Raw genomic sequence first — 24,061 nt, 5'->3', positions numbered from 1 at the left:
GATTAAGGCACTTTCAAAGGAAAGTGATTTTCTCTGAAATGACAGCATTTAGAAAGTGAAGCAACACTCCATTCACTTCGCACAGTGAATTGAAGTGTTGGAAAAGAAGGCTTCTCTTTCAGAGAAACAGATGTGAGTTTCTTGAGAATGCTTGAAAGTTGCTTAAGGCTCTTTCAAACAAAAGTGATTTTCTCTAAAAGTACAGCATTTAGAAAGTGAAGCAACACTCCATTCACTTCGCCCAGTGAATTGAAGTGTTGGAACAGACTGCTTCTATTTCAGAGAAACGCATGTGTGTTTCTTGTGAATGCTTGAAAGTAGCTTAAGGCACTTTCAAAGGAAAGGGATTTTCTCTGAAAGTACAGAATTTAGAAAGTGAAGTAACATTCCATTCACTTCGCACAGTGAATTGAAGTGTTGGAACAGACTGCTTCTCTTTCAGAGAAACGCATGTGAGTTTCTGTTGAATGCTTGTAAGTTGCTTAAGGCACGTTCAAAGGAAAGTGATTTTCTCTGAAAGGACAGCAATTAGAAAGTGAAGCAACACTCCATTCACTTCACACAGTGAATTGAAGTGTTGGAACAAACTGCTTCTCTTTCAGAGAAATGCATGTGAGTTTCTGTTGAATGCTTGTAAGTAGCTTAAGGCTCTTTCAAAGGAAAGTGATTTTCTCTGAAAGGTCAGCATTTAGAAAGTGAAGCAACACTCCACTCACTTCGCACAGTGAATTGAAGTGTTGGAACAGACTGCTTCTCTTTCAGAGAAACGCATTAGTGTTTTTTGTGAATGCTTGCAAGTAGCTTAAGGCACTTTCTAAGGAAAGTGATTTTCTCTGAAAGGACAGCATTTAGAAAGTGAAGCAACACTCCATTCACTTCGCAGAGAGAATTGAAGTGTTGGAACGGACTGCTTCTCTTTCAGAAAAATGCATGTGAGTTTCTGTTGAATGCTTGCAAGTAGCTTAAGGCAGTTTCAAAGGAAAGTGATTTTCACCGAAAGGACAGCATTTAGAAAGTGAAGCAACACTCCATTCATTTCGCTCAGTGAATTGAAGTGTTGGAACAGACTGCTTCTATTTCAGAGAAACGTATGTGTGTTTCTTGTGAATGCTTGAAAGTAGCTTAAGGTACTTTCAAAGGAAAGTGATTTTCTCTGAAAGGACAGCATTTAGAAAGTGAAGCAACATTCCATTCACTTCGCACAGTGAATTGAAGTGTTGGAACAGACTGCTTCTATTTCAGAGAAACGCATGTGTGTTTCTTGTGAATGCTTGAAAGTAGCTTAAGGCACTTTCAAAGGAAAGTGATTTTCTCTGAAAGGACAGCATTTAGAAAGTGAAGTAACATTCCATTCACTTCGCACAGTGAATTGAAGTGTTGGAACAGATTGCTTCTCTTTCAGAGAAACACATTAGTGTTTCTTGTGAATGCTTGTAAGTAGCTCAAGGCTCATTCCAAGGAAAGTGATTTTCTCTAAATGGACAGCATTTAGAAAGTGAAGCAACACTCCATTCCCTTCGTGCAGTGAATTGAAGTGTTGTAACAGACTGCTTCTCTTTCATAGAAACGCATTAGAGTTTCTTGCGAATGCTTGCAAGTAGCTTAAGGCACTTTCAAAGGAAAGTGATTTTCTTTGAAAGGACAGCATTTAGAAAGTGAAGCAACACTCAATTCACTTCGCATAGTGAATTGAAGAGTTGGAACAGACTCCTTCACGTTCAGAAAAACAGATGTGAGTTTCTTGTGAATGCTTAAAAGTAGATTAAGGCACTTTCAAAGGAAAGTGATTTTCTCTGAAAGGACAGCATTTAGAAAGTGAAGCAACACTCCATTCACTTTGCACAGTGAATTGAAGTGTTGGAAGAGAAGGCTTCTCTTTCAGAGAAACAGATGTGAGTTTCATGAGAATGCTTGAAAGTTGCTTAAGGCTCTTTCAAACAAAAGTGATTTTCTCTAAAAGTACAGCATTTAGAAAGTGAAGCAACACTCCATTCACTTCGCCCAGTGAATTGAAGTGTTGGAACAGACTGCTTCTATTTCAGAGAAACGCATGTGTCTTTCTTGTGAATGCTTGAAAGTAGCTTAAGGCACTTTCAAAGGAAAGGGATTTTCTCTGAAAGTACAGAATTTAGAAAGTGAAGTAACATTCCATTCACTTCGCACAGTGAATTGAAGTGTTGGAACAGACTGCTTCTCTTTCAGAGAAAAGCATGTGAGTTTCTGTTGAATGCTTGTAAGTTGCTTAAGGCACGTTCAAAGGAAAGTGATTTTCTCTGAAAGGACAGCAATTAGAAAGTGAAGCAACACTCCATTCACTTCACACAGTGAATTGAAGTGTTGGAACAAACTGCTTCTCTTTCAGAGAAATGCATGTGAGTTTCTGTTGAATGCTTGTAAGTAGCTTAAGGCTCTTACAAAGGAAAGTGATTTTCTCTGAAAGGTCAGCATTTAGAAAGTGAAGCAACACTCCACTCACTTCGCACAGTGAATTGAAGTGTTGGAACAGACTGCTTCTCTTTCAGAGAAACGCATTAGTGTTTTTTGTGAATGCTTGCAAGTAGCTTAAGGCACTTTCCAAGGAAAGTGATTTCATTTGAAAGGACAGCATTTAGAAAGTGAAGCAACACTCCATTCACTTCGCACAGTGAATTGAAGTGTTGGAACAGACTGGTTCTATTTCAGAGAAACGCATTAGTGTTTCTTGTGAATGCTTGAAAGTAGCTTAAGGCACTTTCAAAGGAAAGTGTTTTTCTCTGAAAGTACAGCATTTAGAAAGTGAAGTAACATTCCGTTCACTTTGCACAGTGAATTGAAGTGTTGGAACAGACTGCTTCTCTTTCAGAGAAACGCATGTGAGTTTCTTCCTAATGCTTGTAAGTAGCTTAAGGCACTTTCAAAGGAAAGTGATTTTCTCTGAAAGGACAGCATTTAGAAAGTGAAGTAACATTCCATTCACTTCGCACAGTGAATTGAAGTGTTAGAACAGATTGCTTCTCTTTCAGAGAAACACATTAGTGTTTCTTGTGAATGCTTGTAAGTAGCTCAAGGCTCATTCCAAGGAAAGTGATTTTCTCTAAATGGACAGCATTTAGAAAGTGAAGCAACACTCCATTCCCTTCGTGCAGTGAATTGAAGTGTTGTAACAGACTGCTTCTCTTTCATAGAAACGCATTAGAGTTTCTTGCGAATGCTTGCAGGTAGCTTAAGGCACTTTCAAAGGAAATTGATTTTCTTTGAAAGGACAGCATTTAGAAAGTGAAACAACACTCAATTCACTTCGCTTAGTGAATTGAAGAGTTGGAACAGACTCCTTCACGTTCAGAAAAACAGATGTGAGTTTCTTGTGAATGCTTGTAAATAGATTAAGGCACTTTCAAAGGAAAGTTATTTTCTCTGAAAGGACAGCATTTAGAAAGTGAAGCAACACTCCATTCACTTCGCACAGTGAATTGAAATGTTGGAAGAGAAGGCTTCTCTTTCAGAGAAACAGATGTGAGTTTCTTGAGAATGCTTGAAAGTTGCTTAAGGCTCTTTCAAATAAAAGTGATTTTCTCTAAAAGTACAGCATTTAGAAAGTGAAGCAACACTCCATTCTCTTCGCAGAGAGAATTGAAGTGTTGGAACGGACTGCTTCTCTTTCAGAGAAATGCATGTGAGTTTCTGTTGAATGCTTGCAAGTAGCTTAAGGCAGTTTTAAAGGAAAGTGATTTTCACTGAAAGGACAGCATTTAGAAAGTGAAGCAACACTCAATTCACTTCGCACAGTGAATTGAAGAGTTGGAACAGACTCCTTCACGTTCAGAAAAACAGATGTGAGTTTCTTGTGAATGCTTGTAAGTAGATTAAGGCACTTTCAAAGGAAAGTGATTTTCTCTGAAAGGACAGCATTTAGAAAGTGAAGCAACACTCCATTCATTTCGCACAGTGAATTGAAGTGTTGGAACAGACTGCTTCTATTTCAGAGAAATGTATGTGTGTTTCTTGTGAATGCTTGAAAGTAGCTTAAGGCACTTTCGAAGGAAAGTGATTTTCTCTGAAAGGACAGCATTTAGAAAGTGAAGTAACATTCCATTCACTTCGCACAGTGAATTGAAGTGTTGGAACAGACTGCTTCTCTTTCAGAGAAATGCATGTGAGTTTCTGTTGAATGCTTGTAAGTAGCTTAAGGCTCTTTCAAAGGAAAGTGATTTTCACTGAAAGGACAGCATTTAGAAAGTGAAGCAACACTCAATTCACTTCGCACAGTGAATTGAAGTGTTGGAACAGACTCCTTCACTTTCAGAAAAACAGATGTGAGTTTCTTGTGAATGCTTGTAAGGAGTTTAAGGCACTTTCAAAGGAAAGTGATTTTCTCTGAAAGGACAGCATTTAGAAAGTGAAGCAACACTCCATTAATTTCGCACAGTGAATTGAAGTGTTGGAACAGATTGCATCTATTTCAGAGAAACGCATTAGTGTTTCTTGTGAATGCTTGAAAGTAGCTTAAGGCACTTTCAAGGGAAAGTGATTTTCTCTGAAAGGACAGCATTTAGAAAGTGAAGTAACATTCCATTCACTTCGCACAGTGAGTTGAAGTGTTGGAACAGACTGCTTCTCTTTCATAGAAATACATGTGAGTTTCTGGTGAATGCTTGAAAGTAGCTTAAGGCACTTTCAAAGGAAAGTGATTTTCTCTTAAAGGACAGCATTTAGAAAGTGAAGTAACTTTCCATTCACTTCGCACAGTGAATTGAAGTGTTGGAACAGACTGCTTCTATTTCAGAGAAACGTATGTGTGTTTCTTGTGAATGCTTGATAATAACTTAAGGCACTTTCAAAGGAAAGTGATTTTCTCTGAAAGTACAGCATTTAGAAAGTGAAGTAACATTCCATTCACTTTGCACAGTGAATTGAAGTGTTGGAACAGACTGCTTCTCTTTCAGAGAAACGCATGTGAGTTTCTTCCTAATGCTTGTAAGTAGCTTAAGGCACTTTCAAAGGAAAGTGATTTTCTCTGAAAGGACAGCATTTAGAAAGTGAAGCAACACTCCATTCCCTTCGTGCAATGAATTGAAGTGTTGGAACAGACTGCTTCTCTTTCAGAGAAACGCATAAGTGTTTCTCGTGAATGCTTGTAAGTAGCTCAAGGCTCATTCAAAGGAAAGTGATTTTCTCTGAATGGACAGCATTTAGAAAGTGAAGCAACACTCCATTCCCTTCGTGCAGTGAATTGAAGTGTTGGAACAGACTGCTTCTCTTTCAGAGAAACGCATTAGAGTTTCTTGCGAATGCTTGCAATTAGCTTAAGGCACTTTCAAAGGAAAGTGATTTTCTCTGAAAGGACAGCATTTAGAAAGTGAAGCAACACTCCATTCACTTCGCAGAGAGAACTGAAGTGTTGGAATGGACTGCTTCTCTTTCAGAGAAATGCATGTGAGTTTCTGTTGAATGCTTGCAAGTAGCTTAAGGCAGTTTCAAAGGAAAGTGATTTTCACTGAAAGGACAGCATTTAGAAAGTGAAGCAACACTCCATTCACTTCGCACAGTGAATTGAAGAGTTGGAACAGACTCCTTCACGTTCAGAAAAACAGATGTGAGTTTCTTGTGAATGCTTGTAAGTAGATAATGGCACTTTCAAAGGAAAGTGATTTTCTCTGAAAGGACAGCATTTAGAAAGTGAAGCAACACTCCATTCATTTCGCACAGTGAATTGAAGTGTTGGAACAGACTGCTTCTATTTCAGAGAATCGTATGTGTGTTTCTTGTGAATGCTTGAAAGTAGCTTAAGGCACTTTCCAAGGAAAGTGATTTTCTCTGAAAGGACAGCATTTAGAAAGGGAAGTAACATTCCATTCACTTCGCACAGTGAATTGAAGTGTTGGAAGAGACTGCTTCTCTTTCAGAGAAACGCATGTGAGTTTCTGGTGAATGCTTGAAAGTAGCTTAAGGTACTTTCAAAGGAAAGTGATTTTCTCTGAAAGGACAGCATTTAGAAACTGAAGTAACATTCCATTCACTTCGCACAGTGAATTGAAGTGTTGGAACCGACTGCTTCTCTTTCAGAGAAATGCATGTGAGTTTCTATTGTATGCTAATAAGTAGCTTAAGGCTCTTTCAAAGGAAAGTGATTTTCACTGAAAGGACAGCATTTAGAAAGTGAAGCAACACTCAATTCACTTCGCACAGTGAATTGAAGTGTTGGAACAGACTCCTTCACTTTCAGAAAAACAGATGTGAGTTTCTTGTGAATGCTTGTAAGTAGATTAAGGCACTTTCAAAGGAAAGTGATTTTCTCTGAAAGGACAGCATTTAGAAAGTGAAGCAACACTCCATTCATTTCGCACAGTGAATTGAAGTGTTGGAACAGACTGCTTCTATTTCAGAGAAACGTATGTGTGTTTCTTGTGAATGCTTGAAATATGCTAAGGCACTTTCAAAGGAAAGTGATTTTCTCTGAAAGGACAGCATTTAGAAAGTGAAGCAACACTCCATTCATTTCGCACAGTGAATTGAAGTGTTGGAACAGACTCCTTCTATTTCAGAGAAACGCATGTGTGTTTCTTGTGAATGCTTGATAGTAACTTAAGGCACTTTCAAAGGAAAGTGATTTTCTCTGAGGGTACAGCATTTAGAAAGTGAAGTAACATTCCGTTCACTTTGCACAGTGAATTGAAGTGTTGGAACAGACTGCTTCTCTTTCAGAGAAACGCATGTGAGTTTCTTCCTAATGCTTGTAAGTAGCTTAAGGCACTTTCAAAGGAAAGTGATTTTCTCTGAAAGGACAGCATTTAGAAAGTGAAGTAACATTCCATTCACTTCGCACAGTGAATTGAAGTGTTGGAACAGATTGCTTCTCTTTCAGAGAAACACATTAGTGTTTCTTGTGAATGCTTGTAAGTAGCTCAAGGCTCATTCCAAGGAAAGTGATTTTCTCTAAATGGACAGCATTTAGAAAGTGAAGCAACACTCCATTCCCTTCGTGTAGTGAATTGAAGTGTTGTAACAGACTGCTTCTCTTTCATAGAAACGCATTAGAGTTTCTTGCGAATGCTTGCAAGTAGCTTAAGGCACTTTCAAAGGAAAGTGATTTTCTTTGAAAGGACAGCATTTAGAAAGTGAAGCAACACTCAATTCACTTCGCATAGTGAATTGAAGAGTTGGAACAGACTCCTTCACGTTCAGAAAAACAGATGTGAGTTTCTTGTGAATGCTTGTAAGTAGATTAAGGCACTTTCAAAGGAAAGTGATTTTCTCTGAAAGGACAGCATTTAGAAAGTGAAGCAACACTCCATTCATTTCGCACAGTGAATTGAAGTGTTGGAACAGACTGCTTCTATTTCAGAGAAACGCATGTGTGTTTCTTGTGAATGCTTGCAAGTAGCTTAAGGCACTTTCTAAGGAAAGTGATTTTCTCCGAAAGGACAGCATTTAGAAAGTGAAGCAACACTCCATTCACTTCGCACCGTTAACTGAAGTGCTGGAACGGACTGCTTCTCTTTCAGAGAAATGCATGTGAGTTTCTGTTGAATGCTTGTAAGTAGCTTAAGGCACTTTCAAAGGAAAGTGATTTTCTCTGAAAGGACAGCATTTAGAAAGTGAAGCAGCACTCCATTCACTTCGCACAGTGAATTGAAGTGTTGGAAGAGAAGGCTTCTCTTTCAGAGAAATGCATGTGAGTTTCTTGTGAATGCTTGAAAGTAGCTTAAGGCACTATCAAAGGAAAGTGATTTTCTCTGAAAGGACAGCATTTAGAAAGTAAAGCAACACTCCATTCACTGCGCACACTGAATGGAAGTTTTGGAACAGTCTGCTTCCCTTTCAGAGAAATGCATGTGAGTTTTTTGTGAATGCTTGTAAGTAGCTTAAGGCACTTTCCAAGGAAAGTGATTTCATTTGAAAGGACAGCATTTAGAAAGTGGAGCAACACTCCATTCCCTTCGTGCAGTGAATTGAAGTGTTGGAACAGACTGCTTCTCTTTCAGAGAAACGCATGTGAGTTTCTTCCTAATGCTTGTAAGTAGCTTAAGGCACTTTCAAAGGAAAGTGATTTTCTCTGAAAGGACAGCATTTAGAAAGTGAAGCAACACTCCATTCCCTTCGTGCAGTGAATTGAAGTGTTGGAACAGACTGCTTCTCTTTCAGAGAAACGCATTAGAGTTTCTTGCGAATGCTTGCAATTAGCTTAAGGCACTTTCAAAGGAAAGTGATTTTCTCTGAAAGACAGCATTTAGAAAGTGAAGCAACACTCCATTCACTTCGCAGAGAGAACTGAAGTGTTGGAATGGACTGCTTCTCTTTCAGAGAAATGCATGTGAGTTTCTGTTGAATGCTTGCAAGTAGCTTAAGGCAGTTTCAAAGGAAAGTGATTTTCACTGAAAGGACAGCATTTAGAAAGTGAAGCAACACTCCATTCACTTCGCACAGTGAATTGAAGAGTTGGAACAGACTCCTTCACGTTCAGAAAAACAGATGTGAGTTTCTTGTGAATGCTTGTAAGTAGATAATGGCACTTTCAAAGGAAAGTGATTTTCTCTGAAAGGACAGCATTTAGAAAGTGAAGCAACACTCCATTCATTTCGCACAGTGAATTGAAGTGTTGGAACAGACTGCTTCTATTTCAGAGAATCGTATGTGTGTTTCTTGTGAATGCTTGAAAGTAGCTTAAGGCACTTTCCAAGGAAAGTGATTTTCTCTGAAAGGACAGCATTTAGAAAGGGAAGTAACATTCCATTCACTTCGCACAGTGAATTGAAGTGTTGGAACAGACTGCTTCTCTTTCAGAGAAACGCATGTGAGTTTCTGGTGAATGCTTGAAAGTAGCTTAAGGTACTTTCAAAGGAAAGTGATTTTCTCTGAAAGGACAGCATTTAGAAACTGAAGTAACATTCCATTCACTTCGCACAGTGAATTGAAGTGTTGGAACCGACTGCTTCTCTTTCAGAGAAATGCATGTGAGTTTCTATTGTATGCTAATAAGTAGCTTAAGGCTCTTTCAAAGGAAAGTGATTTTCACTGAAAGGAGAGCATTTAGAAAGTGAAGCAACACTCAATTCACTTCGCACAGTGAATTGAAGTGTTGGAACAGACTCCTTCACTTTCAGAAAAACAGATGTGAGTTTCTTGTGAATGCTTGTAAGTAGATTAAGGCACTTTCAAAGGAAAGTGATTTTCTCTGAAAGGACAGCATTTAGAAAGTGAAGCAACACTCCATTCATTTCGCACAGTGAATTGAAGTGTTGGAACAGACTGCTTCTATTTCAGAGAAACGTATGTGTGTTTCTTGTGAATGCTTGAAATATGCTAAGGCACTTTCAAAGGAAAGTGATTTTCTCTGAAAGGACAGCATTTAGAAAGTGAAGCAACACTCCATTCATTTCGCACAGTGAATTGAAGTGTTGGAACAGACTCCTTCTATTTCAGAGAAACGCATGTGTGTTTCTTGTGAATGCTTGATAGTAACTTAAGGCACTTTCAAAGGAAAGTGATTTTCTCTGAGGGTACAGCATTTAGAAAGTGAAGTAACATTCCGTTCACTTTGCACAGTGAATTGAAGTGTTGGAACAGACTGCTTCTCTTTCAGAGAAACGCATGTGAGTTTCTTCCTAATGCTTGTAAGGAGCTTAAGGCACTTTCAAAGGAAAGTGATTTTCTCTGAAAGGACAGCATTTAGAAAGTGAAGTAACATTCCATTCACTTCGCACAGTGAATTGAAGTGTTGGAACAGATTGCTTCTCTTTCAGAGAAACACATTAGTGTTTCTTGTGAATGCTTGTAAGTAGCTCAAGGCTCATTCCAAGGAAAGTGATTTTCTCTAAATGGACAGCATTTAGAAAGTGAAGCAACACTCCATTCCCTTCGTGCAGTGAATTGAAGTGTTGTAACAGACTGCTTCTCTTTCATAGAAACGCATTAGAGTTTCTTGCGAATGCTTGCAAGTAGCTTAAGGCACTTTCAAAGGAAAGTGATTTTCTTTGAAAGGACAGCATTTAGAAAGTGAAGCAACACTCAATTCACTTCGCATAGTGAATTGAAGAGTTGGAACAGACTCCTTCACGTTCAGAAAAACAGATGTGAGTTTCTTGTGAATGCTTGTAAGTAGATTAAGGCACTTTCAAAGGAAAGTGATTTTCTCTGAAAGGACAGCATTTAGAAAGTGAAGCAACACTCCATTCATTTCGCACAGTGAATTGAAGTGTTGGAACAGACTGCTTCTATTTCAGAGAAACGCATGTGTGTTTCTTGTGAATGCTTGCAAGTAGCTTAAGGCACTTTCTAAGGAAAGTGATTTTCTCTGAAAGGACAGCATTTAGGAAGTGAAGCAACACTCCATTCACTTCGCACCGTTAACTGAAGTGCTGGAACGGACTGCTTCTCTTTCAGAGAAATGCATGTGAGTTTCTGTTGAATGCTTGTAAGTAGCTTAAGGCACTTTCAAAGGAAAGTGATTTTCTCTGAAAGGACAGCATTTAGAAAGTGAAGCAGCACTCCATTCACTTCGCACAGTGAATTGAAGTGTTGGAAGAGAAGGCTTCTCTTTCAGAGAAATGCATGTGAGTTTCTTGTGAATGCTTGAAAGTAGCTTAAGGCACTATCAAAGGAAAGTGATTTTCTCTGAAAGGACAGCATTTAGAAAGTAAAGCAACACTCCATTCACTTCGCACACTGAATGGAAGTTTTGGAACAGACTGCTTCCCTTTCAGAGAAATGCATGTGAGTTTTTTGTGAATGCTTGTAAGTAGCTTAAGGCACTTTCCAAGGAAAGTGATTTCATTTGAAAGGACAGCATTTAGAAAGTGAAGCAACACTCCATTCACTTCGCACAGTGAATTGAAGTGTTGGAACAGACTGGTTCTATTTTAGAGAAACGCATTAGTGTTTCTTGTGAATGCTTGAAAGTAGCTTATGGCACTTTCAAAGGAAAGTGTTTTTCTCTGAAATGACAGCATTTAGAAAGTGAAGTAACATTCCATTCACTTCGCACAGTGAGTTGAAGTGTTGGAACAGACTGCTTCTCTTTCAGAGAAACGCATGTGAGTTTCTTCCTAATGCTTGTAAGTAGCTTAAGGCACTTTCAAAGGAAAGTGATTTTCTCTGAAAGGACAGCATTTAGAAAGTGAAGTAACATTCCATTCACTTTGCACAGTGAATTGAAGTGTTGGAACAGATTGCTTCTCTTTCAGAGAAACACATTAGTGTTTCTTGTGAATGCTTGTAAGTAGCTCAAGGCTCATTCCAAGGAAAGTGATTTTCTCTAAATGGACAGCATTTAGAAAGTGAAGCAACACTCCATTCCCTTCGTGCAGTGAATTGAAGTGTTGTAACAGACTGCTTCTCTTTCATAGAAACGCATTAGAGTTTCTTGCGAATGCTTGCAAGTAGCTTAAGGCACTTTCAAAGGAAAGTGATTTTCTTTGAAAGGACAGCATTTAGAAAGTGAAGCAACACTCAATTCACTTCGCATAGTGAATTGAAGAGTTGGAACAGACTCCTTCACGTTCAGAAAAACAGATGTGAGTTTCTTGTGAATGCTTGTAAGTAGATTAAGGCACTTTCAAAGGAAAGTGATTTTCTCTGAAAGGACAGCATTTAGAAAGTGAAGCAACACTCCATTCACTTCGCACAGTGAATTGAAGTGTTGGAAAAGAAGGCTTCTCTTTCAGAGAAACAGATGTGAGTTTCTTGAGAATGCTTGAAAGTTGCTTAAGGCTCTTTCAAACAAAAGTGATTTTCTCTAAAAGTACAGCATTTAGAAAGTGAAGCAACACTCCATTCACTTCGCCCAGTGAATTGAAGTGTTGGAACAGACTGCTTCTATTTCAGAGAAACGCATGTGTGTTTCTTGTGAATGCTTGAAAGTAGCTTAAGGCACTTTCAAAGGAAAGGGATTTTCTCTGAAAGTACAGAATTTAGAAAGTGAAGTAACATTCCATTCACTTCGCACAGTGAATTGAAGTGTTGGAACAGACTGCTTCTCTTTCAGAGAAACGCATGTGAGTTTCTGTTGAATGCTTGTAAGTTGCTTAAGGCACGTTCAAAGGAAAGTGATTTTCTCTGAAAGGACAGCAATTAGAAAGTGAAGCAACACTCCATTCACTTCACACAGTGAATTGAAGTGTTGGAACAAACTGCTTCTCTTTCAGAGAAATGCATGTGAGTTTCTGTTGAATGCTTGTAAGTAGCTTAAGGCTCTTTCAAAGGAAAGTGATTTTCTCTGAAAGGTCAGCATTTAGAAAGTGAAGCAACACTCCACTCACTTCGCACAGTGAATTGAAGTGTTGGAACAGACTGCTTCTCTTTCAGAGAAACGCATTAGTGTTTTTTGTGAATGCTTGCAAGTAGCTTAAGGCACTTTCTAAGGAAAGTGATTTTCTCTGAAAGGACAGCATTTAGAAAGTGAAGCAACACTCCATTCACTTCGCAGAGAGAATTGAAGTGTTGGAACGGACTGCTTCTCTTTCAGAAAAATGCATGTGAGTTTCTGTTGAATGCTTGCAAGTAGCTTAAGGCAGTTTCAAAGGAAAGTGATTTTCACCGAAAGGACAGCATTTAGAAAGTGAAGCAACACTCCATTCATTTCGCACAGTGAATTGAAGTGTTGGAACAACTGCTTCTATTTCAGAGAAACGTATGTGTGTTTCTTGTGAATGCTTGAAAGTAGCTTAAGGTACTTTCAAAGGAAAGTGATTTTCTCTGAAAGGACAGCATTTGAAAGTGAAGCAACATTCCATTCACTTCGCACAGTGAATTGAAGTGTTGGAACAGACTGCTTCTATTTCAGAGAAACGCATGTGTGTTTCTTGTGAATGCTTGAAAGGAGCTTAAGGCACTTTCAAAGGAAAGTGATTTTCTCTGAAAGGACAGCATTTAGAAAGTGAAGTAACATTCCATTCACTTCGCACAGTGAAGTGATTGCTTCTCTTTCAGAGAAACACATTAGTGTTTCTTGTGAATGCTTGTAAGTAGCTCAAGGCTCATTCCAAGGAAAGTGATTTTCTCTAAATGGACAGCATTTAGAAAGTGAAGCAACACTCCATTCCCTTCGTGCAGTGAATTGAAGTGTTGTAACAGACTGCTTCTCTTTCATAGAAACGCATTAGAGTTTCTTGCGAATGCTTGCAAGTAGCTTAAGGCACTTTCAAAGGAAAGTGATTTTCTTTGAAAGGACAGCATTTAGAAAGTGAAGCAACACTCAATTCACTTCGCATAGTGAATTGAAGAGTTGGAACAGACTCCTTCACGTTCAGAAAAACAGATGTGAGTTTCTTGTGAATGCTTGAAAGTAGATTAAGGCACTTTCAAAGGAAAGTGATTTTCTCTGAAAGGACAGCATTTAGAAAGTGAAGCAACACTCCATTCACTTCGCACAGTGAATTGAAGTGTTGGAAGAGAAGGCTTCTCTTTCAGAGAAACAGATGTGAGTTTCATGAGAATGCTTGAAAGTTGCTTAAGGCTCTTTCAAACAAAAGTGATTTTCTCTAAAAGTACAGCATTTAGAAAGTGAAGCAACACTCCATTCACTTCGCCCAGTGAATTGAAGTGTTGGAACAGACTGTTTCTATTTCAGAGAAACGCATGTGTCTTTCTTGTGAATGCTTGAAAGTAGCTTAAGGCACTTTCAAAGGAAAGGGATTTTCTCTGAAAGTACAGAATTTAGAAAGTGAAGTAACATTCCATTCACTTCGCACAGTGAATTGAAGTGTTCGAACAGACTGCTTCTCTTTCAGAGAAAAGCATGTGAGTTTCTGTTGAATGCTTGTAAGTTGCTTAAGGCACGTTCAAAGGAAAGTGATTTTCTCTGAAAGGACAGCAATTAGAAAGTGAAGCAACACTCCATTCACTTCACACAGTGAATTGAAGTGTTGGAACAAACTGCTTCTCTTTCAGAGAAATGCATGTGAGTTTCTGTTGAATGCTTCTAAGTAGCTTAAGGCTCTTTCAAAGGAAAGTGATTTTCTCTGAAAGGTCAGCATTTAGAAAGTGAAGCAACACTCCACTCACTTCGCACAGTGAATTGAAGTGTTGGAACAGACTGCTTCTCTTTCAGAGAAACGCATTAGTGTTTTTTGTGAATGCTTGCAAGTAGCTTAAGGCACTTTCCAAGGAAAGTGATTTCATTTGAAAGGACAGCATTTAGAAAGTGAAGCAACACTCCATTCACTTCGCACAGTGATTTGAAGTGTTGGAACAGACTGGTTCTATTTCAGAGAAACGCATTAGTGTTTCTTGTGAATGCTTGAAAGTAGCTTAAGGCACTTTCAAAGGAAAGTGTTTTTCTCTGAAAGTACAGCATTTAGAAAGTGAAGTAACATTCCGTTCACTTTGCACAGTGAATTGAAGTGTTGGAACAGACTGCTTCTCTTTCAGAGAAACGCATGTGAGTTTCTTCCTAATGCTTGTAAGTAGCTTAAGGCACTTTCAAAGGAAAGTGATTTTCTCTGAAAGGACAGCATTTAGAAAGTGAAGTAACATTCCATTCACTTCGCACAGTGAATTGAAGTGTTGGAACAGATTGCTTCTCTTTCAGAGAAACACATTAGTGTTTCTTGTGAATGCTTGTAAGTAGCTCAAGGCTCATTCCAAGGAAAGTGATTTTCTCTAAATGGACAGCATTTAGAAAGTGAAGCAACACTCCATTCCCTTCGTGCAGTGAATTGAAGTGTTGTAACAGACTGCTTCTCTTTCATAGAAACGCATTAGAGTTTCTTGCGAATGCTTGCAGGTAGCTTAAGGCACTTTCAAAGGAAATTGATTTTCTTTGAAAGGACAGCATTTAGAAAGTGAAACAACACTCAATTCACTTCGCATAGTGAATTGAAGAGTTGGAACAGACTCCTTCACGTTCAGAAAAACAGATGTGAGTTTCTTGTGAATGCTTGTAAATAGATTAAGGCACTTTCAAAGGAAAGTTATTTTCTCTGAAAGGACAGCATTTAGAAAGTGAAGCAACACTCCATTCACTTCGCACAGTGAATTGAAATGTTGGAAGAGAAGGCTTCTCTTTCAGAGAAACAGATGTGAGTTTCTTGAGAATGCTTGAAAGTTGCTTAAGGCTCTTTCAAACAAAAGTGATTTTCTCTAAAAGTACAGCATTTAGAAAGTGAAGCAACACTCCATTCACTTCGCAGAGAGAATTGAAGTGTTGGAACGGACTGCTTCTCTTTCAGAGAAATGCATGTGAGTTTCTGTTGAATGCTTGCAAGTAGCTTAAGGCAGTTTTAAAGGAAAGTGATTTTCACTGAAAGGACAGCATTTAGAAAGTGAAGCAACACTCAATTCACTTCGCACAGTGAATTGAAGAGTTGGAACAGACTCCTTCACGTTCAGAAAAACAGATGTGAGTTTCTTGTGAATGCTTGTAAGTAGATTAAGGCACTTTCAAAGGAAAGTGATTTTCTCTGAAAGGACAGCATTTAGAAAGTGAAGCAACACTCCATTCATTTCGCACAGTGAATTGAAGTGTTGGAACAGACTGCTTCTATTTCAGAGAAATGTATGTGTGTTTCTTGTGAATGCTTGAAAGTAGCTTAAGGCACTTTCGAAGGAAAGTGATTTTCTCTGAAAGGACAGCATTTAGAAAGTGAAGTAACATTCCATTCACTTCGCACAGTGAATTGAAGTGTTGGAACAGACTGCTTCTCTTTCAGAGAAATGCATGTGAGTTTCTGTTGAATGCTTGTAAGTAGCTTAAGGCTCTTTCAAAGGAAAGTGATTTTCACTGAAAGGACAGCATTTAGAAAGTGAAGCAACACTCAATTCACTTCGCACAGTGAATTGAAGTGTTGGAACAGACTCCTTCACTTTCAGAAAAACAGATGTGAGTTTCTTGTGAATGCTTGTAAGGAGTTTAAGGCACTTTCAAAGGAAAGTGATTTTCTCTGAAAGGACAGCATTTAGAAAGTGAAGCAACACTCCATTAATTTCGCACAGTGAATTGAAGTGTTGGAACAGATTGCATCTATTTCAGAGAAACGCATTAGTGTTTCTTGTGAATGCTTGAAAGTAGCTTAAGGCACTTTCAAGGGAAAGTGATTTTCTCTGAACGGACAGCATTTAGAAAGTGAAGTAACATTCCATTCACTTCGCACAGTGAGTTGAAGTGTTGGAACAGACTGCTTCTCTTTCATAGAAATACATGTGAGTTTCTGGTGAATGCTTGAAAGTAGCTTAAGGCACTTTCAAAGGAAAGTGATTTTCTCTTAAAGGACAGCATTTAGAAAGTGAAGTAACTTTCCATTCACTTCGCACAGTGAATTGAAGTGTTGGAACAGACTGCTTCTATTTCAGAGAAACGTATGTGTGTTTCTTGTGAATGCTTGATAATAACTTAAGGCACTTTCAAAGGAAAGTGATTTTCTCTGAAAGTACAGCATTTAGAAAGTGAAGTAACATTCCATTCACTTTTCACAGTGAATTGAAGTGTTGGAACAGACTGCTTCTCTTTCAGAGAAACGCATGTGAGTTTCTTCCTAATGCTTGTAAGTAGCTTAAGGCACTTTCAAAGGAAAGTGATTTTCTCTGAAAGGACAGCATTTAGAAAGTGAAGCAACACTCCATTCCCTTCGTGCAATGAATTGAAGTGTTGGAACAGACTGCTTCTCTTTCAGAGAAACGCATAAGTGTTTCTCGTGAATGCTTGTAAGTAGCTCAAGGCTCATTCAAAGGAAAGTGATTTTCTCTGAATGGACAGCATTTAGAAAGTGAAGCAACACTCCATTCCCTTCGTGCAGTGAATTGAAGTGTTGGAACAGACTGCTTCTCTTTCAGAGAAACGCATTAGAGTTTCTTGCGAATGCTTGCAATTAGCTTAAGGCACTTTCAAAGGAAAGTGATTTTCTCTGAAAGGACAGCATTTAGAAAGTGAAGCAACACTCCATTCACTTCGCAGAGAGAACTGAAGTGTTGGAATGGACTGCTTCTCTTTCAGAGAAATGCATGTGAGTTTCTGTTGAATGCTTGCAAGTAGCTTAAGGCAGTTTCAAAGGAAAGTGATTTTCACTGAAAGGACAGCATTTAGAAAGTGAAGCAACACTCCATTCACTTCGCACAGTGAATTGAAGAGTTGGAACAGACTCCTTCACGTTCAGAAAAACAGATGTGAGTTTCTTGTGAATGCTTGTAAGTAGATAATGGCACTTTCAAAGGAAAGTGATTTTCTCTGAAAGGACAGCATTTAGAAAGTGAAGCAACACTCCATTCATTTCGCACAGTGAATTGAAGTGTTGGAACAGACTGCTTCTATTTCAGAGAATCGTATGTGTGTTTCTTGTGAATGCTTGAAAGTAGCTTAAGGCACTTTCCAAGGAAAGTGATTTTCTCTGAAAGGACAGCATTTAGAAAGGGAAGTAACATTCCATTCACTTCGCACAGTGAATTGAAGTGTTGGAACAGACTGCTTCTCTTTCAGAGAAACGCATGTGAGTTTCTGGTGAATGCTTGAAAGTAGCTTAAGGTACTTTCAAAGGAAAGTGATTTTCTCTGAAAGGACAGCATTTAGAAACTGAAGTAACATTCCATTCACTTCGCACAGTGAATTGAAGTGTTGGAACCGACTGCTTCTCTTTCAGAGAAATGCATGTGAGTTTCTATTGTATGCTAATAAGTAGCTTAAGGCTCTTTCAAAGGAAAGTGATTTTCACTGAAAGGACAGCATTTAGAAAGTGAAGCAACACTCCATTCACTTCGCACAGTGAATTGAAGTGTTGGAACAGACTCCTTCACTTTCAGAAAAACAGATGTGAGTTTCTTGTGAATGCTTGTAAGTAGATTAAGGCACTTTCAAAGGAAAGTGATTTTCTCTGAAAGGACAGCATTTAGAAAGTGAAGCAACACTCCATTCATTTCGCACAGTGAATTGAAGTGTTGGAACAGACTGCTTCTATTTTAGAGAAACGTATGTGTGTTTCTTGTGAATGCTTGAAATATGCTAAGGCAATTTCAAAGGAAAGTGATTTTCTCTGAAAGGACAGCATTTAGAAAGGGAAGTAACATTCCATTCACTTCGCACAGTGAATTGAAGTGTTGGAACAGACTGCTTCTCTTTCAGAGAAACGCATGTGAGTTTCTGGGGAATGCTTGAAAGTAGCTTAAGGTACTTTCAAAGGAAAGTGATTTTCTCTGAAAGGACAGCATTTAGAAAGTGAAGTAACATTCCATTCACTTCGCACAGTGAATTGAAGTGTTGGAACAGACTGCTTCTCTTTCAGAGAAACGCATGTGAGTTTCTGGTGAATGCTTGAAAGTAGCTTAAGGTACTTTCAAAGGAAAGTGATTTTCTCTGAAAGGACAGCATTTAGAAAGTGAAGTAATATTCCATTCACTTCGCACAGTGAATTGAAGTGTTGGAACAGACTGCTTCTATTTCAGTGAAACGTATGTGTGTTTCTTGTGAATGCTTGATAGTAACTTAAAGCACTTTCAAAGGAAAGTGATTTTCTCTGAAAGGACAGCATTTAGAAAGTGAAGCAACACTCCATTCACTTCGCACAGTGAATTGAAGTGTTGGAAAAGAAGGCTTCTCTTTCAGAGAAACAGATGTGAGTTTCTTGAGAATGCTTGAAAGTTGCTTAAGGCTCTTTCAAACAAAAGTGATTTTCTCTAAAAGTACAGCATTTAGAAAGTGAAGCAACACTCCATTCACTTCGCCCAGTGAATTGAAGTGTTGGAACAGACTGCTTCTCTTTCAGAGAAACGCATGTGAGTTTCTGTTGAATGCTTGTAAGTTGCTTAAGGCACGTTCAAAGGAAAGTGATTTTCTCTGAAAGGACAGCAATTAGAAAGTGAAGCAACACTCCATTCACTTCACACAGTGAATTGAAGTGTTGGAACAAACTGCTTCTCTTTCAGAGAAATGCATGTGAGTTTCTGTTGAATGCTTGTAAGTAGCTTAAGGCTCTTTCAAAGGAAAGTGATTTTCTCTGAAAGGTCAGCATTTAGAAAGTGAAGCAACACTCCACTCACTTCGCACAGTGAATTGAAGTGTTGGAACAGACTGCTTCTCTTTCAGAGAAACGCATTAGTGTTTTTTGTGAATGCTTGCAAGTAGCTTAAGGCACTTTCTAAGGAAAGTGATTTTCTCTGAAAGGACAGCATTTAGAAAGTGAAGCAACACTCCATTCACTTCGCAGAGAGAATTGAAGTGTTGGAACGGACTGCTTCTCTTTCAGAAAAATGCATGTGAGTTTCTGTTGAATGCTTGCAAGTAGCTTAAGGCAGTTTCAAAGGAAAGTGATTTTCTTTGAAAGGACAGCATTTAGAAAGTGAAGCAACACTCCATTCATTTCGCACAGTGAATTGAAGTGTTGGAACAGACTGCTTCTATTTCAGAGAAACGTATGTGTGTTCCTTTTGAATGCTTGAAAGTAGCTTAAGGTACTTTCAAAGGAAAGTGATTTTCTCTGAAAGGACAGCATTTAGAAAGTGAAGCAACATTCCATTCACTTCGCACAGTGAATTGAAGTGTTGGAACAGACTGCTTCTATTTCAGAGAAACGCATGTGTGTTTCTTGTGAATGCTTGAAAGTAGCTTAAGGCACTTTCAAAGGAAAGTGATTTTCTCTGAAAGGACAGCATTTAGAAAGTGAAGTAACATTCCATTCACTTCGCACAGTGAATTGAAGTGTTGGAACAGATTGCTTCTCTTTCAGAGAAACACATTAGTGTTTCTTGTGAATGCTTGTAAGTAGCTCAAGGCTCATTCCAAGGAAAGTGATTTTCTCTAAATGGACAGCATTTAGAAAGTGAAGCAACACTCCATTCCCTTCGTGCAGTGAATTGAAGTGTTGTAACAGACTGCTTCTCTTTCATAGAAACGCATTAGAGTTTCTTGCGAATGCTTGCAGGTAGCTTAAGGCACTTTCAAAGGAAAGTGATTTTCTCTGAAAGGACAGCATTTAGAAAGTGAAGCAACACTCAATTCACTTCGCATAGTGAATTGAAGAGTTGGAACAGACTCCTTCACGTTCAGAAAAACACATGTGAGTTTCTTGTGAATGCTTGTAAGTAGATTAAGGCACTTTCAAAGGAAAGTTATTTTCTCTGAAAGGACAGCATTTAGAAAGTGAAGCAACACTCCATTCACTTCGCACAGTGAATTGAAATGTTGGAAGAGAAGGCTTCTCTTTCAGAGAAACAGATGTGAGTTTCTTGAGAATGCTTGAAAGTTGCTTAAGGCTCTTTCAAACAAAAGTGATTTTCTCTAAAAGTACAGCATTTAGAAAGTGAAGCAACACTCCATTCACTTCGCCCAGTGAATTGAAGTGTTGGAACAGACTGCTTCTATTTCAGAGAAACGCATGTGTGTTTCTTGTGAATGCTTGAAAGTAGCTTAAGGCACTTTCAAAGGAAAGGGATTTTCTCTGAAAGTACAGAATTCAGAAAGTGAAGTAACATTCCATTCACTTCGCACAGTGAATTGAAGTGTTGGAACAGACTGCTTCTCTTTCAGAGAAACGCATGTGAGTTTCTGTTGAATGCTTGTAAGTTGCTTAAGGCACGTTCAAAGGAAAGTGATTTTCTCTGAATGGACAGCAATTAGAAAGTGAAGCAACACTCCATTCACTTCACACAGTGAATTGAAGTGTTGGAACAAACTGCTTCTCTTTCAGAGAAATGCATGTGAGTTTCTGTTGAATGCTTGTAAGTAGCTTAAGGCTCTTTCAAAGGAAAGTGATTTTCTCTGAAAGGTCAGCATTTAGAAAGTGAAGCAACACTCCACTCACTTCGCACAGTGAATTGAAGTGTTGGAACAGACTGCTTCTCTTTCAGAGAAACGCATTAGTGTTTTTTGTGAATGCTTGCAAGTAGCTTAAGGCACTTTCTAAGGAAAGTGATTTTCTCTGAAAGGACAGCATTTAGAAAGTGAAGCAACACTCCATTCACTTCGCAGAGAGAATTGAAGTGTTGGAACGGACTGCTTCTCTTTCAGAAAAATGCATGTGAGTTTCTGTTGAATGCTTGCAAGTAGCTTAAGGCAGTTTCAAAGGAAAGTGATTTTCACCGAAAGGACAGCATTTAGAAAGTGAAGCAACACTCCATTCATTTCGCACAGTGAATTGAAGTGTTGGAACAGACTGCTTCTATTTCAGAGAAACGTATGTGTGTTTCTTGTGAATGCTTGAAAGTAGCTTAAGGTACTTTCAAAGGAAAGTGATTTTCTCTGAAAGGACAGCATTTAGAAAGTGAAGCAACATTCCATTCACTTCGCACAGTGAATTGAAGTGTTGGAACAGACTGCTTCTATTTCAGAGAAACGCATGTGTGTTTCTTGTGAATGCTTGAAAGTAGCTTAAGGCACTTTCAAAGGAAAGGGATTTTCTCTGAAAGTACAGAATTTAGAAAGTGAAGTAACATTCCATTCACTTCGCACAGTGAATTGAAGTGTTGGAACAGACTGCTTCTCTTTCAGAGAAACGCATGTGAGTTTCTGTTGAATGCTTGTAAGTTGCTTAAGGCACGTTCAAAGGAAAGTGATTTTCTCTGAAAGGACAGCAATTAGAAAGTGAAACAACACTCCATTCACTTCACACAGTGAATTGAAGTGTTGGAACAGACTGGTTCTATTTCAGAGAAACGCATTAGTGTTTCTTGTGAATGCTTGAAAGTAGCTTAATGCACTTTCAAAGGAAAGTGTTTTTCTCTGAAAGTACAGCATTTAGAAAGTGAAGTAACATTCCGTTCACTTTGCACAGTGAATTGAAGTGTTGGAACAGACTGCTTCTCTTTCAGAGAAACGCATGTGAGTTTCTTCCTAATGCTTGTAAGTAGCTTAAGGCACTTTCAAAGGAAAGTGATTTTCTCTGAAAGGACAGCATTTAGAAAGTGAAGTAACATTCCATTCACTTCGCACAGTGAATTGAAGTGTTGGAACAGATTGCTTCTCTTTCAGAGAAACACATTAGTGTTTCTTGTGAATGCTTGTAAGTAGCTCAAGGCTCATTCCAAGGAAAGTGATTTTCTCTAAATGGACAGCATTTAGAAAGTGAAGCAACACTCCATTCCCTTCGTGCAGTGAATTGAAGTGTTGTAACAGACTGCTTCTCTTTCATAGAAACGCATTAGAGTTTCTTGCGAATGCTTGCAGGTAGCTTCAGGCACTTTCAAAGGAAAGTGATTTTCTTTGAAAGGACAGCATTTAGAAAGTGAAACAACACTCAATTCACTTCGCATAGTGAATTGAAGAGTTGGAACAGACTCCTTCACGTTCAGAAAAACAGATGTGAGTTTCTTGTGAATGCTTGTAAATAGATTAAGGCACTTTCAAAGGAAAGTGATTTTCTCTGAAAGGACAGCATTTAGAAAGTGAAGTAACATTCCATTCACTTCGCACAGTGAATTGAAGTGTTGGAACAGACTGCTTCTCTTTCAGAGAAATGCATGTGAGTTTCTGTTGAATGCTTGTAAGTAGCTTAAGGCTCTTTCAAAGGAAAGTGATTTTCACTGAAAGGACAGCATTTAGAAAGTGAAGCAACACTCAATTCACTTCGCACAGTGAATTGAAGTGTTGGAACAGACTCCTTCACTTTCAGAAAAACAGATGTGAGTTTCTTGTGAATGCTTGTAAGGAGTTTAAGGCACTTTCAAAGGAAAGTGATTTTCTCTGAAAGGACAGCATTTAGAAAGTGAAGCAACACTCCATTCATTTCGCACAGTGAATTGAAGTGTTGGAACAGACTGCTTCTATTTCAGAGAAATGTATGTGTGTTTCTTGTGAATGCTTGAAAGTAGCTTAAGGCACTTTCAAAGGAAAGTGATTTTCTCTTAAAGGACAGCATTTAGAAAGTGAAGTAACTTTCCATTCACTTCGCACAGTGAATTGAAGTGTTGGAACAGACTGCTTCTCTTTCAGAGAAACGCATGTGTATTTCTTGTGAATGCTTGAAAGTAGCTTAAGGCACTTTCAAAGGAAAGTGATTTTCTCTGAAAGGACAGCATTTAGAAAGTGAAGTAACATTCCATTCACTTCGCACAGTGAATTGAAGTGTTGGAACAGATTGCTTCTCTTTCAGAGAAACACATTAGTGTTTCTTGTGAATGCTTGTAAGTAGCTCAAGGCTCATTCCAAGGAAAGTGATTTTCTCTAAATGGACAGCATTTAGAAAGTGAAGCAACACTCCATTCCCTTCGTGCAGTGAATTGAAGTGTTGTAACAGACTGCTTCTCTTTCATAGAAACGCATTAGAGTTTCTTGCGAATGCTTGCAAGTAGCTTAAGGCACTTTCAAAGGAAAGTGATTTTCTTTGAAAGGACAGCATTTAGAAAGTGAAGCAACACTCAATTCACTTCGCATAGTGAATTGAAGAGTTGGAACAGACTCCTTCACGTTCAGAAAAACAGATGTGAGTTTCTTGTGAATGCTTGAAAGTAGATTAAGGCACTTTCAAAGGAAAGTGATTTTCTCTGAAAGGACAGCATTTAGAAAGTGAAGCAACACTCCATTCACTTCGCACAGTGAATTGAAGTGTTGGAAGAGAAGGCTTCTCTTTCAGAGAAACAGATGTGAGTTTCATGAGAATGCTTGAAAGTTGCTTAAGGCTCTTTCAAACAAAAGTGATTTTCTCTAAAAGTACAGCATTTAGAAAGTGAAGCAACACTCCATTCACTTCGCCCAGTGAATTGAAGTGTTGGAACAGACTGCTTCTATTTCAGAGAAACGCATGTGTGTTTCTTGTGAATGCTTGTAAGTTGCTTAAGGCACGTTCAAAGGAAAGTGATTTTCTCTGAAAGGACAGCAATTAGAAAGTGAAGCAACACTCCATTCACTTCACACAGTGAATTGAAGTGTTGGAACAAACTGCTTCTCTTTCAGAGAAATGCATGTGAGTTTCTGTTGAATGCTTGTAAGTAGCTTAAGGCTCTTTCAAAGGAAAGTGATTTTCTCTGAAAGGTCAGCATTTAGAAAGTGAAGCAACACTCCACTCACTTCGCACAGTGAATTGAAGTGTTGGAACAGACTGCTTCTCTTTCAGAGAAACGCTTTAGTGTTTTTTGTGAATGCTTGCAAGTAGCTTAAGGCACTTTCCAAGGAAAGTGATTTCATTTGAAAGGACAGCATTTAGAAAGTGAAGCAACACTCCATTCACTTCGC

This window comes from Myodes glareolus, chromosome 3, assembly GCF_982192425.1.
Source record: "Myodes glareolus chromosome 3, mMyoGla1.1, whole genome shotgun sequence".
Taxonomy (NCBI): domain Eukaryota; kingdom Metazoa; phylum Chordata; class Mammalia; order Rodentia; family Cricetidae; genus Myodes; species Myodes glareolus.
This window is presented reverse-complemented; position numbering follows the sequence as displayed.